The sequence below is a fragment of the Anser anser genome, assembly GCF_964211835.1.
Source record: "Anser anser genome assembly, contig: HAP1_SCAFFOLD_491, whole genome shotgun sequence".
In the NCBI taxonomy this organism is placed as follows: Eukaryota; Metazoa; Chordata; class Aves; order Anseriformes; family Anatidae; genus Anser; species Anser anser.
Window position 1 is genome coordinate 17,544 of NW_028153703.1, and position 15,933 is coordinate 33,476.

The window sequence follows — 15,933 nt, forward strand, 5'->3', positions numbered from 1 at the left end:
CTGAATGCCAGCAAGTCAGGGAAAACAATAATGCAAGGTTGCTTAAGGTGCTGCCCTGTCATGTTAACATGTCAAACCAGTTGCAGCATCTTTCTGCTTGAACTATACAAGAGTATGCTACTACATTTTTCACAGAACAGTCAGTATAGAATAATATGCGGTCATCACACTGTGCCTACACACTTGAATAAATCCTAATCTTTCACATCCTTTTACTGTAAGTACAATTGTTTTGATAGTTCACACAGAGATACTAGGGGTGGAAAACAACTTTCAGAATAATATGCATGACAGCATTGTATGTTGTCCATTGTCTGGAGATCACAGTTTTTAGAATGATAATTCAGTTGATTTTATATTGACACGCTTAGCAGTTAATTACTCATTTACTAGTCTCCTTATAAAAGACATGTGGCTTAGTAGGTTTCTTTAAATCTTTTAAGCAGAATGCTAGTCTTCATATGGTTACCACTGAAATACCTGTTTCAGGGTCAGTTCTTCCATCTTGCCACAAAGTCCCACTGATTTCAACAGTAAGCAAAATGACAGGTTATATTTTCTGTGCATAGTTTTCAGTCTTTTAATCAGTAAGAACATTATATTTATCTTCACATTTTAATATCCACAATTTGTAAAAATAGTTGTATCTTTGAAGGATATTATAAGCTGATACCATGACAGCTGTTTCTAGAAACCGAAAAAAATCCTGGTAAATCCATTTAGAATGAGATGGATTCAGTAGACTAGTGAACTTAGAAGTATGCTTGCAACTTCTATCAGGGTAATTCTCTCCATATCTGAACTTAGCCCAGTAGCTTCATAGAATTCAAGTTGCATTAATCTGTAGTTGCTGTGCAATGAAGCTATAATTCCAGAATACCTACAGACAATTAATGTAAGTAACTAACTGAAAACTAACTATATCCTTCAAGGGACAGTAAACAAGAGCGATCTTGTTAAATAAGTCATTTCTGACTGGAGGACATGGCATATCTATATTTAATAAAGATCAGGCAGGAAAGGAAGCCACATCAACCATAGCCATACAAGTTGCTATTAATCAGTGTTTAAGACTAACAAGGATTTTATATCAAGTATGCTGTTACACTTCTCTGCCTAATAATAAGTCAAAGTTAAATTTCTCGCTGCATGCTAGGATTCCCTTCCCTTCCCTTCCCTTCCCTTCCCTTCCCTTCCCTTCCCTTCCCTTCCCTTCCCTTCCCTTCCCTTCCCTTCCCTTCCCTTCCCTTCCCTTCCCTTCCCTTCCCTTCCCTTCCCTTCCCTTCCCTTCCCTTCCCTTCCCTTCCCTTCCCTTCCCTTCCCTTCCCTTCCCTTCCCTTCCCTTCCCTTCCCTTCCCTTCCCTTCCCTTCCCTTCCCTTCCCTTCCCTTCCCTTCCCTTCCCTTCCCTTCCCTTCCCTTCCCTTCCCTTCCCTTCCCTTCCCTTCCCTTCCCTTCCCTTCCCTTCCCTTCCCTCCCCTCCCCTCCCCTTCCCTCCCCTCCCCTCCCCTCCCCTCCCCTCCCCTCCCCTCCCCTCCCCTCCCCTCCCCTCCCCTCCCCTCCCCTCCCCTCCCCTCCCCTCCGCTTTTCTCCTTGGAGAGAAATGCTATAAGGATCTAACTATTTTATGCTGCTGCAACAAACTTTGAACTTTCATTCCCTTTAAAGCCTTTGCCAGGACAGTGTTTCGAGCTTTAATAAGAGCCATTCTCATAAGTTTTCAAATTCTTCACAGATCACTTCTATATTTTCAAGAAAAAAAGAAAAAAAGAAAATAAATTAACACTTTAAGTTGTATGAGGGGATATTAACTATACAATAATATTAATAATAAAAACATGATTTTCAGCACAGACAAACCTCGTTGCAACTCCTATGAACAGCTGAGGTGGCTGGATTAAGCTCCTCAAACTGTTTTGCTGAAGTAATGGTGTGTTTTAGTTAGAGTCAGAGAAAAAGTATATTAATACATGACTTGGATAATCTTTTCATGTTTTGACATTTATTTCTATAATATGAATGCAATGAATGTTGTTAAAAAAATAAGGTATTATCAGTCATCAAGCAGATCTTGAACTACATGTGTGGAAGATAAATTATTGATAACTACAGTTTTCCACCGCATTTCTGGTAGAATACTCTAAGCTGGCTTCAGAGCAGGAAAACAGAATAGCTTTGGCACAAGCACAGTTACACCAACACTTCCCTGGAAAAGCCCAGTGTCAGAAATTACAGAAATGTTATTCTAGTTTGTAGACAGCTTAGACATGATTTTTTCGGTCTGGTACTAATCACAGTAATGCATTAAATTTTGCATTCTGAAGCTATCACACAAAGTATGTTAAAAATGGCAGTAGAATAAGAGACATTGAAATCAAGTCCATTTCTGTACAGTGATAGAGTCAATTTTGAACTGTTTATGAGAGAATCAAAATATCTTCAGAGAAAGTTCTTTATTTACAAGAATAAGAATCCCAGTTCTTGATCAGCAAAGAGTAGATTGTTATCCTTGAAATTTACTTAAAAATTAGTGGAAAGTCCTTGAGGCAGGTAGCCTGAAGATTCTCACATCGCTACTTCTTTTACTGCTGGCAACATAGTTTTGCTTTCCTCCTATTTATTTGCCTTTCACACGGGAAATGAATTGCTGTTAATTAATTATATGATGCTTTCAGATTTTAGTATGGACATAGGTATTTTAAAACTAGGAATTACTACTTTCCTATCTTAAAGACACTTCCCTTGTAGTTTGTCTTCCACATATTTCTAAGTATTTCAGATAGTATAAAGTGTTCCTGATTTCATTTCCAACCTGCACACCACATTTCTATTTATACTTCTTATACCTTCAGTCTACAATTTCTTTTAGTTCTTTATTTTTTGATATCTTTCATATTAATAGTTTTACTTATGAAGAGATTGAATTTATTTATTATTATATTTATACGGGGTTTGTTATTGTTTTATTATATTTACAGATGGTACCATGTGCCGCTATGTGTAACAAAGCCCTTGAGAAGTGCTTGGAGCCAGACTGACAGGTCGTGAGAAGGTGCTACATAGTACAAAAGAAGGAAAGAAGGTAGACAGAACTTTCTCCTTTTCTATTTCCATCATGAGGGTGCTGAAGCAATGGATGTAGTAATATCATGACAAAGTATATTTCTAGAACAGGCCATATGTCTGATGTGATGTAATTGAAAAAAAAATAATAAGAAAAACAGCCTTGGATGCTATATTTCTCAATTGCTACTATTAAAGTTCATATTCTTCTTGGAAAGAGTTCATATCAACCTTTAAAAGTTGACAGGATAGTTGAAATAAATTATCTAGTTCAAATCACAGTCAATACTGTTTGCAATCTCAGGTACAGGTCTAACAGTTTGTCATTCAAAAATGACCTTCTACACACAATCACAGCCATTGATATGGGCATCGACAGACAGACTGAGGTAGTATCGGAAACAAATTTTCTGCCTAAAGTAAAGAAAATAGAAATATTATGAAAAAAAAGTACAAAAGGAATTTTTAAGTGACTGGTCCTACAGCCTCACAAAGGGAACAAAAATCACATGATCTGGGAATAGAACAAAGCAAATGAATGAGTTACTGAATGAAAATGGTTTGAACCACAGTGTCTACTGTGGAAAATGGGGCCAATTCAGTTCTTTTGTAAACTGAATGAAGCAATGAAGAATAAAGGAATAAAGGCATGTTCTCACATTTTAAAGAACAAAAGTATTGAACAAACTACAAAAAAAAAAAGTACAAAGAAAAACTACAAAAACTACACAGAAACAGATAGCTGGAGTTTGCTGAAGTTAATGATATGTACTCCAGACACTTTACAACTTAAACACTTTACACTTAACCTGAAGGACCATTTATTTAGATTTTTCTTATTATGCTATGTTAAATAGCTGTTACATGCATAGCACGAGTTTCATCTGCAAGAGAAGCAGAATTGGCACTAGGTGGCAGGAACTTCTAGGTCTGTCCCCAGGCTAACCATCTCCATTAGCCAAGCCAATAGATTGACTTAAATGTGTTGCAGAGTGATAAAAAATTGATAGTGGTTCTCCCTGTCCTGGTCCTCTGATTTAAAAGCAGATGAGTTTAACTGTCTAGTGAATTCATAAAAGCTGATGATCTCATTCTCTATACCAGAAAGCAAATATTTGGACATGAAAACTGTTCAAGACTTCTTTTGTTTTAAAGGAGAAATTGTCCACTAAAGTCTTTGATAAAGTTTAGCTGCTTAAACCAAACTTCCTTTCACTCTGATGTTAAGCAAGACCTTCTTTCATCTTCAGAGGGTTCATAAATCCTTATACTGATTTCTCACTTATTAAGATCTAGAAGATTCTTCTTAACAGCTAATTGCCAAATAAGGTACAACCCAGAGGAGAGAAAGCTTATTGGCTGCTTTGTCAATGTTAAAACATGTTATAGTGTAAGATTACACAGGATATTTCCATCCTCCTATCTGTTGATTTACTGATCTATAAACCAATACATCAATCTCTCTTAAACACACTGAATAATACCTTGCCCACCTATAATTCTATCTTTGTTTCTGCCTTGTCCCAATAAAAAATGAAAGAATTTTCTCCTAAATGTGTTTCACATTAACTTTGCTCTTTTCTTGATATTATTGAAAGTAGTTATGTACCTTTTCACTAGTTGTAGGATAATTCATTATGTAAAGAGTTAAAATACAGACATAAAGGGAAAAACAATCAGAAATACATTATGAATATAGTACAACTGAAACATATCAAAAAGGCATTCCTGTTCTGTAACATATTTCCAAGCTGGCAGTTTATCAGAAACTGCCTCTCTAAAAAAAAGAACCTCTCTGTTAGCAACCCTGGAATAAACTCTTACTTAAAACCAAAAGGTCTGACCCAGCTGTTGGCATTATTCATAAGAAATATTTCACCGGCATAATCAAAAAAGACTTTAACATCTTGTTTCAAGTATTGTTGAATGCAAATACTGCAGGCCAAGCTCTTTCTTTCAAAATAAACGAGCAGTTGCAGAACAATAAAAACAGTTGAGACATTTATGCTAAGACATGAAAAGTGGGATGCCAAGGCGGGTTTATAAACCACATTCCAAGCATTTTAAATGCCTTTTGATTGTTACCACAAATCCACCAATTGTTGTGAAATGGGTATGTGTCATCAAGCCACAAGCAAGGCCTTGAATGCATCTGGCTCAGGGTTTGGGGCATTGATGTTAAAACACTGCACAGTCACAGTTATGCAGAAACTCTTTCCAGTCCCAAATCACCACCCTTCTGTAGGAGCATGTCTGCCTCTCTGCTAATGTTATAAATTAATTCAGAAGATCAAGATGAATTCATGATCTAAATATACATCACATTCTTCTCAACATGAAACACATTTACGCTTTCAAAGCTACACTACACAGCAAAACTGCATTCTTTCACCAGCTAATATTTCCTGTATTCTTTTAAGGCCCCAAATCCCCTAGAATTTTCCTCTCTACCCATTTTTCTTTGATACAGCAGGGTGGCATGCTTTCTCTACATATTTTAACATGCTATTTTATGCCACTGTATGTGTCAAAATAAGACTGTAAACAGTATAAACTGAAACACTTTATACATTTCAGTTGCTAAATCTCTGTCACTCCTCAAACTGGTAATGAAGATGATAGCAGAGGTCGCTTTGGGGGTGTCTCATAGGTAGAACTTCCTTAATCCGTTTTTCTCCTAATGAGTTTTCTTTCTCTACCTCAAAAATTTGTTTGGGTAGGAATTGTAAAATCTAGGTACAGTTTGGTCAACCAGCAGTCCGTTCAGAAGAAAATTCTTAATAAAATATCTTCTGCAAACACAGATTGACTTTGCAACTCTTGCACATTTGATCTAGAAGAGTAGAGAACCTCGTATTTCCTGTATTGAATGATCTCATTTCAGTTGGTCTGGAGAGTCTATCAGTGTATGTGTTGTCTTTAGAAGCACATAGCACCAGACTAATGTATTCTGTGCTCTTCAAGCCATTTGTATACCTTGTTTTCTACAGAATTTCTTGGATCAAAATATACAGGAAATAAAATAAATCACAATTCCTTAGCTAATGTTTGTAGATGTGATCTGGAAGAATAGCAACAGAATGAGATAGTAGTTGCTGCTTTAGAAACAAGAAATTATATAATAAAGCAGCAAAAGCAAATACCATGCTTTATTTTACAATGTGGGTGCAAAAAAAATGGGAAAATGAATGCCAGCTGAAAGCATTCACCTCTAGATAATGATACTTCTGTGATGCAGATATTACTTTCATCCGGCAGAAAAGCTTTCTCAACATTACATGACAGATATGAAATCAGACCTCAGGCAGTTGATTCCCTGTCCTCTTTACAGACATCACTTGGCTTTCAGAAGTACTAAAAGAAAAACTTTAATTTAAACTACTATTGGATGGGCTTCAAATGATCTAGTGAGCCTTGATATTTATCTGTTCCTCTTTGATGAGATATCTGGAGGAATTTCCGGTTTCTGCTGTGACTGAAAATATTGAGACACTATCCTCTCTCAGAGTAGTTTCATAACTTTCCACTTCTGATGCTGCTTGTAACACGGAAGAACAGTCTGTGAAAATCAGGGGAACTCCCTCATAAAAAGTTCCAGGAATTTAACTGAACTTCCTGGAAGTTCAGAATTTGGCTCGGTGAGCATTAGCAAGGTCTTGAGTGACTTTTTTTTTATTTATTTATTTATTTTTTTTCTGACATGTCAGATCTTGCTTGTATTTTCTTCACAAGCAACAAAAGAACAGAGGAAGACCTTATGAGACTAGAAAAAAAAAATAGATGTCCCATCATAGGTTTAGAAGTTCAACTTTAGTCTTCTTTCAATTGCCTCACATGACAAGACAGAACAAGTGTGTGTTTTCCAGTAAATAGAGAAAAGGGAAGGGAAGCATAAAAGGAGAGATAATATCAGTTTAACAATATGCCCATGCTGTTTGATTTTTTTTTTTTTTTTCTTAATGACATCCTTTCTGTTTAATAAAAATTCTACTACAGAATGAACCAGTGTGGAGTCTGAATTGTCATGGAGCTTTCTTTGTCAGTAGAACACCCAATTTCCTTTCTCAACTCTCATGCACTTCACTGAGGACAGAACTGTGACCATAAATCTTTCTTGTGCATTCAGAAATGCTGCTTTGAAATTACTGGTATTTAAACTCCACGTAAAGTATCCATTAGGGTTAGGAGCAGACTTAGAATGGTCATGTTTCTGTACTCAATTTCTCTGCAGGATGTTTGTAGACTGGAGCAGATAAAAGCTTTTATTGAATGCTCCAATATATGCAAGCAATTATTAATCTAAATATATGTATATATACACAATGAAAATTGGAATCCGAGTTCTCATGCAAGAGTGTAAATGCTATCTATATTATAGCTACCAGATGAATGGAGGAACATTAACTCTAGAGAAAACAAAAGAAATCTAGGGAACATACAAAGTTAAAAAATATATATTTTTTCAATCAAGTTGAATAAATGTACCAACGCATATAACCAGGGTGACATGATACAAAGGAAAATAGGAATCATGCCAAATATTATTTTTCTGAGAATTAAAATATTAACAGCTTAATTAGAATTTCAAAACTCCTAGTATTTTCCCTTGTTGAGGAATGGAACAATGCAACTCTATGAAGTTGCATGGCTGGAAAGGACAATAACGCTAAAGGAAGGAAAGTTGGATCTCAGAACAGAATAGACTGGAAAGAACAGGACAGAAGGGTCAAACTGAAAATGTTTAGATCAAAAAATGGGAGCCAAAAGGACAGTATCTGTGCTTCCTTCTGTTTCCACCAAATATTCTTGGGATGGTGGAATGACAGCTTCCTATTGCTATCAGAGATTAGTTCATGTGCTGGTGGTTAGATTTGCAAATTTAATGGTTTCAACCATACAAAGGATGCATGTGACCATCTATATTTTGTCATCAAATAGAAATTTTGCTGGATAGGAACTGCTTTAGGGATTGGTATGTCTGTGTGTTTTTTTTTTTTTTTCAAACTTACAATATTAGACAACTATTTCAAAACACAGTCAAGTATAATTACCCTATTCCAAATGATTGCAAACTAAGATTAAGAAACATCAAAATAATGTTTTTCTGAGCAATCTGAATTCATCACTTTTGTGTGTATGCACATGTTGACAGTCTTTAATTATTTCACAGCCATTATTTTTCAGCTTACTTCAGTGGCTAGGGTCACATGGTTACAGAGGTGAAACAGAGTTGAAGACTGAGCAGTGAAAGGACCTCCATTTTTTTTAATTGAAGAAACTTCACTGTTTACTGGACAAAACAATAAAAGTCAAAGAGCTGAGGCCATCTTCAATTAAATTAGGGGAATCTTGGCATCTCCAAGCATCCAACATACTGATATGCAAGCCTCTAACAGACAGTAATGAATTTGGTATTTACCATTTTTCAGGTATCCAACATGATATCCCAGTGCCAGATATGTAAAAAAAATGAACATTAACAGCTTCCTCCTGATTTAAACTGAGCTGCATGCTGACATTTTAAGTGTTTAAGAATGTTAATTTATCTGACAAAAAAATCAAGCCCTGGATTGTCTAATGAGGCACCCTAAATTAGTGAAAATATTTGACCTTTATTTAACCTTGTAATACGTAAACCAATGAATTTATGCAGAAGAAATAATATCATCCCCTCTCCCTTTGTTGAAACATTTTGAAGATTAATTCCTCAATTAGTAATATATTCATATATGATAGTGATAAATATAATGAAACACATGAGAAAATTAATATTTTTCCTACAAAACAATGTTTGAATAATGTTCATGAAATAAGGTATTGGGCCATGCAATGAACAATGAAACAAAATACGAAATAATTTCTCATTTAGAAAGAAAAAAACGAAAAAAAAAACCAACAAACAACAACAAACACAATGTATCCTTTGCAATTATTGAAGCAGAGTTCTCATGAGGTGAAAAAATTATATGCTCATGTAATTGAAAAACATTAAAAACAGTTCTTTAATATACTAGGAAATGCATTAAGATTTCAATCTTAATTCTCACTTTTCTCAACACTTGAATGGTTCTCCCTTAATAGTGTTTTCCTTTTTGTTTCTTTTTGTTTAGAATTTTGTATTTTGGTCAAAGAAATTTGCCCAGAGCCACTTTTGAATGTAAATTCTGTTCCAGTTAAACACTTTTTTCTGTTCCCTATGTCACAACTTTTATTGACATAAATAGCTGTGTCAGAATGATTTGTCAATATGTTTTCTTGTTTGTTCAGTCTTAGATTATTATAATCTTCTGTTTATAACATCCAAGTCACTCACATTGCATAAGACTGCAAAGACTTTAGGGGGTTTATTGCTTTTTAGTTTACACAAGCAGAGATTGGTAAAGGAGAAAGAATAAGATGCATTATAGACATTAATTAATACACCATTGAAATTTGTATGCACAGAGGAAAAGGCTGGGTGCATGGCTGCTGTCTTGATGCAATAAGGATATAACAGGTGCTCATGCAGGAGCTGCTGCAAGGTGCCTGGTCAGTGTCCATAGAGTCATACTGTCTTCAGCACTTCCCAGCCACCTGAAGGAATTACCTTCTTGGAAGCACGTAGATTCAGTAGTTCAAAAATTAACGTGGTTCAAAACTGCCTGATGTTTTTCAGAGCTTCCCCAGTAAAGTGCTCAGTGATCCTGTCTTGAAAATTCCTCTCCAAAAGGTGTAATTTACAAAACCATGGAAGTCCATTGTGTGAACCTTTAAACCAACGGCACAAAACAGGTTCCATGTGTGCAAGCATAAAAGGTAAGTGAAAAACAGAAGTCAGCACTTTGACATAATTAGTAAGCTGAAACAGCTGGAATGTGAAGGGCATTTAAACCTTCCTGTGAAAGGTCAGGGCCAGACTGAGAATTGGGTCATGAAATATGTAGCTAAGCCAGCTATCCCTTATACAGATCATTCAGTCTTTCTAAGCCTTTTAGGAGATATTTACAAGCTTATTATGAGGCAATATCAACTGATAGCCTTCCTACCAGTAAGGCAAATTCAACAAGAAAAACACTCCGTTTATTTTTAAAAGTAATGAATTTTCATGGAAAGACAGCTGTTTGTGAACTACAGGGCTGACAGTCTAAGTCTCTATGTCAGCCAAGTTTCATATGGGTGTAGGATATCTGCAAAACAGAATAGCAAGTACCCATTTCTCAGATGTGCAGTAGGGTCAGGAGTCAACACAGCGTGCATTTGTAATTCTAATGACCACTAAAGATCAAAGTGCTATGCACATTGCATCGCATTTAATTTTGCAATTTACAGCAAGCTAATCAGATAGCAATTTTAAAGTTCAAACAGAGAAGGAAATGTTTACAGCAGATAACACTTTTTGTAGCTATTCTCATAACAAAACAATGCAAACTCTGGAATGCTGCCAGCTTGAAGGAATGTGAGTGATTTCTGAAGATATCTCCAACAATTATGATGACTATCATAAAAGCATTAAAGGCATTGTGATAAGCCATATATTGAGAAAAGTGACTACAGCTGCAATTAAAATCCACACATGACAAAACAAACCAAAAATTGAACTGTGTCGTGCTTTCAAAATGGAGAAAAGTTTGACAAGTAAGTTCCAACTTAATCTTGAACCTATTTTCTTCTGTCTAATACTGGCTGCATTATGTAAGACACACCAGGAATGAACAGAACACTGCAGAGGGCAGCTTGTACCCAACACTGACAGACCCTTTGGACAACCCACCCCGATTTCAGTCTGAGGATTGCATCCAGTGTTCCTTCGAATGTTATCCATTTATTTATCTGACAGTACAGCAAGTTAGATTCTAGATTCTGATAGACTATCAGAACAATAAAGTACCTAGCAAAATACATGTGGAGTGCCCTGTATTCATACTCTAGGTGCTACTATAGTATGAAAAATAACCAAAGTAATATTTTCCCCAGTTTTTGCCAATACCTCTCAATTTTCATTTCAAATCTTCATGTTCAGAGGAAATTAAAAATCCATAAATTCAAGAAGCAAGATGTGGCCTCTGCTCAGATTTACATCACATAAACACATTGATGCAAGTTATATGTATGAAGGGCTGTGAAACTATGAAATAGTAGAGAGCCTGTTACATAACTTAGACAGCAAGCCTATACTATTTTGTTTTAATCACTTTCAAAAGAATTCCATATAACTAAAAATTACCTCAATGCTATCTGTAAGATATCGATGTTGTTCAGAGGTATCTCAACTCATTAAAGGTTGCCAGAGGGCACTTGAGGCTATTAAAGGGCTTTCACATTCCAGATAATTCTGCAGAACTGTAAAAATCCTACTGAGGCTACTTTGACAACACCATTCAAACACTTCATTGCTCTTAGCATTCAAACTATGCAGCAGGTTAGGATTTTTCACTATACTGCAACAGAGCAATTACAAAGAGAGAAGTATTGTGGTTATTACTCATCATCAGTTATATGAGGCGTGTATCTATGAGTGTGTTTAAAAGCAAAAGTAATATTACAATTCCTCACCCTGTGGATGCTTCAGAAAGGAAAGTTTGAATGTTTTTATCTATGAATTCAGATTGGTAAACACTGTAAACCAGCACATATACATTTTTTCTGTTGTTCCCAGAATGTCTCAGATCTTATTTTGCACTCTTCTCCTGCTCACGGTACTTCTGGCACACACAATGTCAAATTGTCATGGGACTCCCTCTTGTAAGGAATCATTGTGCACAGCTTTAACATTGTTCAGACTGCTTCCACCGAAATCATGTAATCACACAGTTATGAGGCAGAGAGAGATGCCTTTGCAAGAAATGAGTCATCTTCTATTTATTTGCTAAGAGCAAACGAACAAATGTCTCCTGCAAAGAACTCTTAATACATGTGTGTTTACCAAGAGATATTTCCTCTCTCCCTGTTTATGGTTCTGAGGAAGAGTTTTGTTTAAATAAGACAACAAATAAGACAACAAATATATTTTTATTTATATATTTTATATGTTTATATATGTTTATATATGTTTATATATGTTTTATATGTTTATATATTTATTTATATATTTTATATGTTTAAATAAGACAACAAATGATCAGATTTTCATGTTCTAAAGAAGGTTATCAGTTGCTTGAAGTAAAAATGAGGCTTCTGGAAAGCCTTGGTCAAAATATTTCCTACATGTCTCTCAGGTATAGAGGTGCGAGGGAACATCAAGGTGAACTCTTCAGTGTTAAATCACTGTCACACAGAAAGGGGGATATATATATATATATATATATATAACTTCTGCTGAGTTCTTCTAGAAATCAGAAGGTACAACAGGAATTTGTTTAATGTCTTCTGAAAGCTTTAGATCAGACCTTTAATCTTAGTAAAATTCAGACCATGTAGGTTTTATCTTGGCAACAGACTTTTCCCATGCTCTGCATGTTGCTCCCATCTGATATTGGTCATTCTGCTCTTGTGGGGTTTCCTTTTCAAGGACAACCTCATAGCAGATTTTTCTTCTGTCCAGAATGTATTGCAGTGTCTCCATCTCCCCTTCTTCCTCCAGTAATCAATCTGACAAAGCTGAGGGAATGACAAGCTTGGATTCACAAGCAGGAACAAGTAACTATGAGCTGAAGGTGGGGAAGGACAGGGAGGGAAATAGTTTAGGAGTGCCTTAAGAAGATATTGTTGCCCAATAATGAGCCTTATACCAATTATCTTTGTAATTGCATGTTTGAGGTCAGCTCAAGTTAGTTAAGCATGTGAGTAAAGCTTCTGTCACAATTTTTTAAAATAATATCTGCTTTTATGACTGAGGAAACAGTGTAGGATGCAGAAGGAATTGAAGTAGTAGTTATTTACATTTGAAAGTTAATTTTGATTTAACTTTTCACAAAATTTAGCTTGAGTCCAAGACTGACTCATGGAGACAGAACATTAGTGTTTACCTTCTAATGCTTTTGTATTCATGACTGTATACTTAGCTATAAATACATACATTTTCTACTTCTTGCTAAACTGCTTAGTCAGGTAAATTATGCTCCTTGGTAAGCAAAGTGGCATAAGATAACCTAAGTAAATACTCAATAGATTCCAAGAAATAAATTGTTAAAATCATGTATGACCTCTTCACTGATCATTTACAGCCCAGTTATTTTCTGAAAACAACTAAAAATAAGTCCAAGGGACTACATTGAGAATTTCAAAATTTTTTCATAAAGCAATGTATTTTTTCAGGGATGAAACATTTTGATGTAGTTATTAACTAAACAGATGTACTCCAATTAAAGCTACATGATTTCCTTATTTTAAAATACAGGTTGGAATATACATATAATAAACACTTTATGCATAGTACAGGTTATGCCTACTACCATCAAAAACAGAGAAGTAGGCCACATTTCAGTCTAAGTCATTTCTGGTTTAATTTTATATAATATTCCTAGCAGATGTTTGGAATTATAGATTATATCAATAGCACAATATCAAATTACATCAGTATAGAGTTATATTTACATAATAAACAAACTATTAAGCTACATTGGACAGTGACGATAATCTGTTCTTACCCTTGTCCAGTTAGTCTTGGGTAATCAGCCCTAAGTTAATGAGCAAATACAGCTGTCAGCAGCAGAGTTCTGAGTAATCCCACTGAGAACAAAATTTGCATGCTGACAGGCACTGAGGTGAAATTCTGTAGAAAAATAAGGCTGAACATTCTTTCAGCAGAAATAATTTGCATACATCTGTACTGAGAAAGCATGGGGATTTTTTTATTTTTTATTTTTATTTTTATTTTTTGTTGTTGTTGGCAGACGATGTTACTCATAAGAACAAATTGGAAGTATTTGTAAAAGGGAGCAAGCATATTTTCTTAAAAATTTTAAACTTTGTCCAGCTTGACGTTAATAAATTAAATTGCAGCACATAGCCTACTATCTACTGCTTAGCTTCTGTATTTTATTTTGGTGAATTAATTTACATTTTTGCTGACATAAGGTCAACTATGATCTGCATTTTTGCTAAATAATCAGATATGATGCTTAATCAATAATTTCCTGTTAGCTTCTATGCTTCTTTAGTTTCTTCTGTTGTTGATCAGCCAAATGAAAACTAAGGACTTTTCCCACCTATTGAGTTCTTTCTATCTTATTTCTTTAAAAGAGAAGCTTACCTAGCTCTCATGCTGTGATTATATATAAGAAGAGAGGAAAATTCAGAGGGGTTCATGTTTCTCTTGCAGTTGATTGCTGTGGAAGGCATCAGAAGAGCTTTCTGAAGGAAAAGTAAGGTGATGTGGAATTAATGTCTATTATCTCCAAAATATCACTACAAAATTTAGCAGCATAAATTCTCCCTACAAAGAAAGATTATTCTGTGCACCACAGTAGCTCCAGACCAGTTTGGTTTTAGTAAATCTTGGACTATTCTCTTCCATGCTTCAATGAGAGGGACACAGTACTGATTTTTTTGTGACCATTACAGGACACAAATATTGCAATAATTGTATCTGTTAAAAAAAAAATAAAAAAGACTATGTTATAATTTATATAGCAATAATATTGCTAATGGAAACATGTTGGACTGTTTTAGCACCTGTGCTTTATTTATGACCTAGTAAATGCTTAACTGCTGAATTATTTTTTTCCATGAGTGCAGATTTTTTCATATGTATGTGCAGCTAGTTATAAAATTGCAATTAATTATTAACTGGTCTTTTCCTGCTAAGCACCTACCCTTTCTCACTCCAAGCTTAGTGAAACTCTGTAAAATCTCAGAAAATGAGGTACTGAAGAGACAAAAAGTACTATTTCTTTACCTCTCACTAACTAAATTTAACACCCTCTTAGTTTGAGGATGCTGTAGACCACGCATGTGAACTTTATGACCATTTTAATCAATGAGTCTAACTGTATTTTAAAAGAAATTTTATTTTAAAACTGTATTTTAGAACATATTGAACAATAAAAATACTGAACCTAACTCAATAAAATTCTACTTAGTTCACGTTATGTAAATAGTCTGAAATAAATCAATTAGAGAAGAACATCTTAGCACAAGATAAGGTGAGGAATTCTGTCTTCAGAGTAGCCTCCTATAAGGCTGATAGATGTTATGTGCCAGGAATAGGACTGAAACATGAGAAGGTGCTGACACTTCAGACACTGTACCCTACAGAGATCCCAAGAAGAGATTGTGCCAAAGATAGTGGATCAGATGAAGGAAAAGTTCAAAACACCAAGTATGGCATTAAGTATGGTTAAAAATATTGTCTCCTCTGAAGCTGTTCTGACTCTAATTTTTCATCTACTTTGGGAGTTTTGTCTAGCATAGATTCTTGAGTGAGGAGTTTGTAGCAAATCAAATAATTTACTAAAACAGCTGCTGCTAACATAAGCCTCAGTTGACTACAATTGATGCTGGCAGACACGTTTTTCCTGGCCCAGTTTTTAGTGTTTAGGGAAAGCGCCCTCTGAATTCGATTCATCAGAACTAACTCTGAAAGATTACATCTGAGCTAGATTTAGGGGATTGAAATACATAACTTTAGGACACAAACCACCTGATCTCTTTTAGAGGATGAAATAAATAATACTCTAGAACAGTGGTATCCAAACATTTTTGATTGTCAACACCTATAATTTAAAAAAAAAAAAAAGAGCATGAACCCCCAATGTATGCATATTAGTTTATTTATAAATTATATATACACATACTAGAGTACAAATATTTTATGTACATTATAAAAGCTACATACATGCACACCAAAAAATGAATGAGATAAAGATGAAATAAATACTATTTTTAAAGTATTTTTAATTTTCACTTTATTTGTTAACAATACAAAAAATATTTTCTTCATGCACGTAACAGAT

General features: G+C 34.9%; 1 long non-coding RNA gene across 1 annotated transcript; it reads left to right on the forward strand.

Moving 5' to 3' along the window:
- Positions 1-2,988: 2,988 nt before the first annotated feature.
- LOC310891605 lies at positions 2,989-10,290 on the forward strand. Its single transcript, XR_014577650.1, has 2 exons — positions 2,989-3,080; positions 9,717-10,290. It is a non-coding gene; the product is annotated as an uncharacterized lncRNA (long non-coding RNA).
- Positions 10,291-15,933: the final 5,643 nt, after the last annotated feature.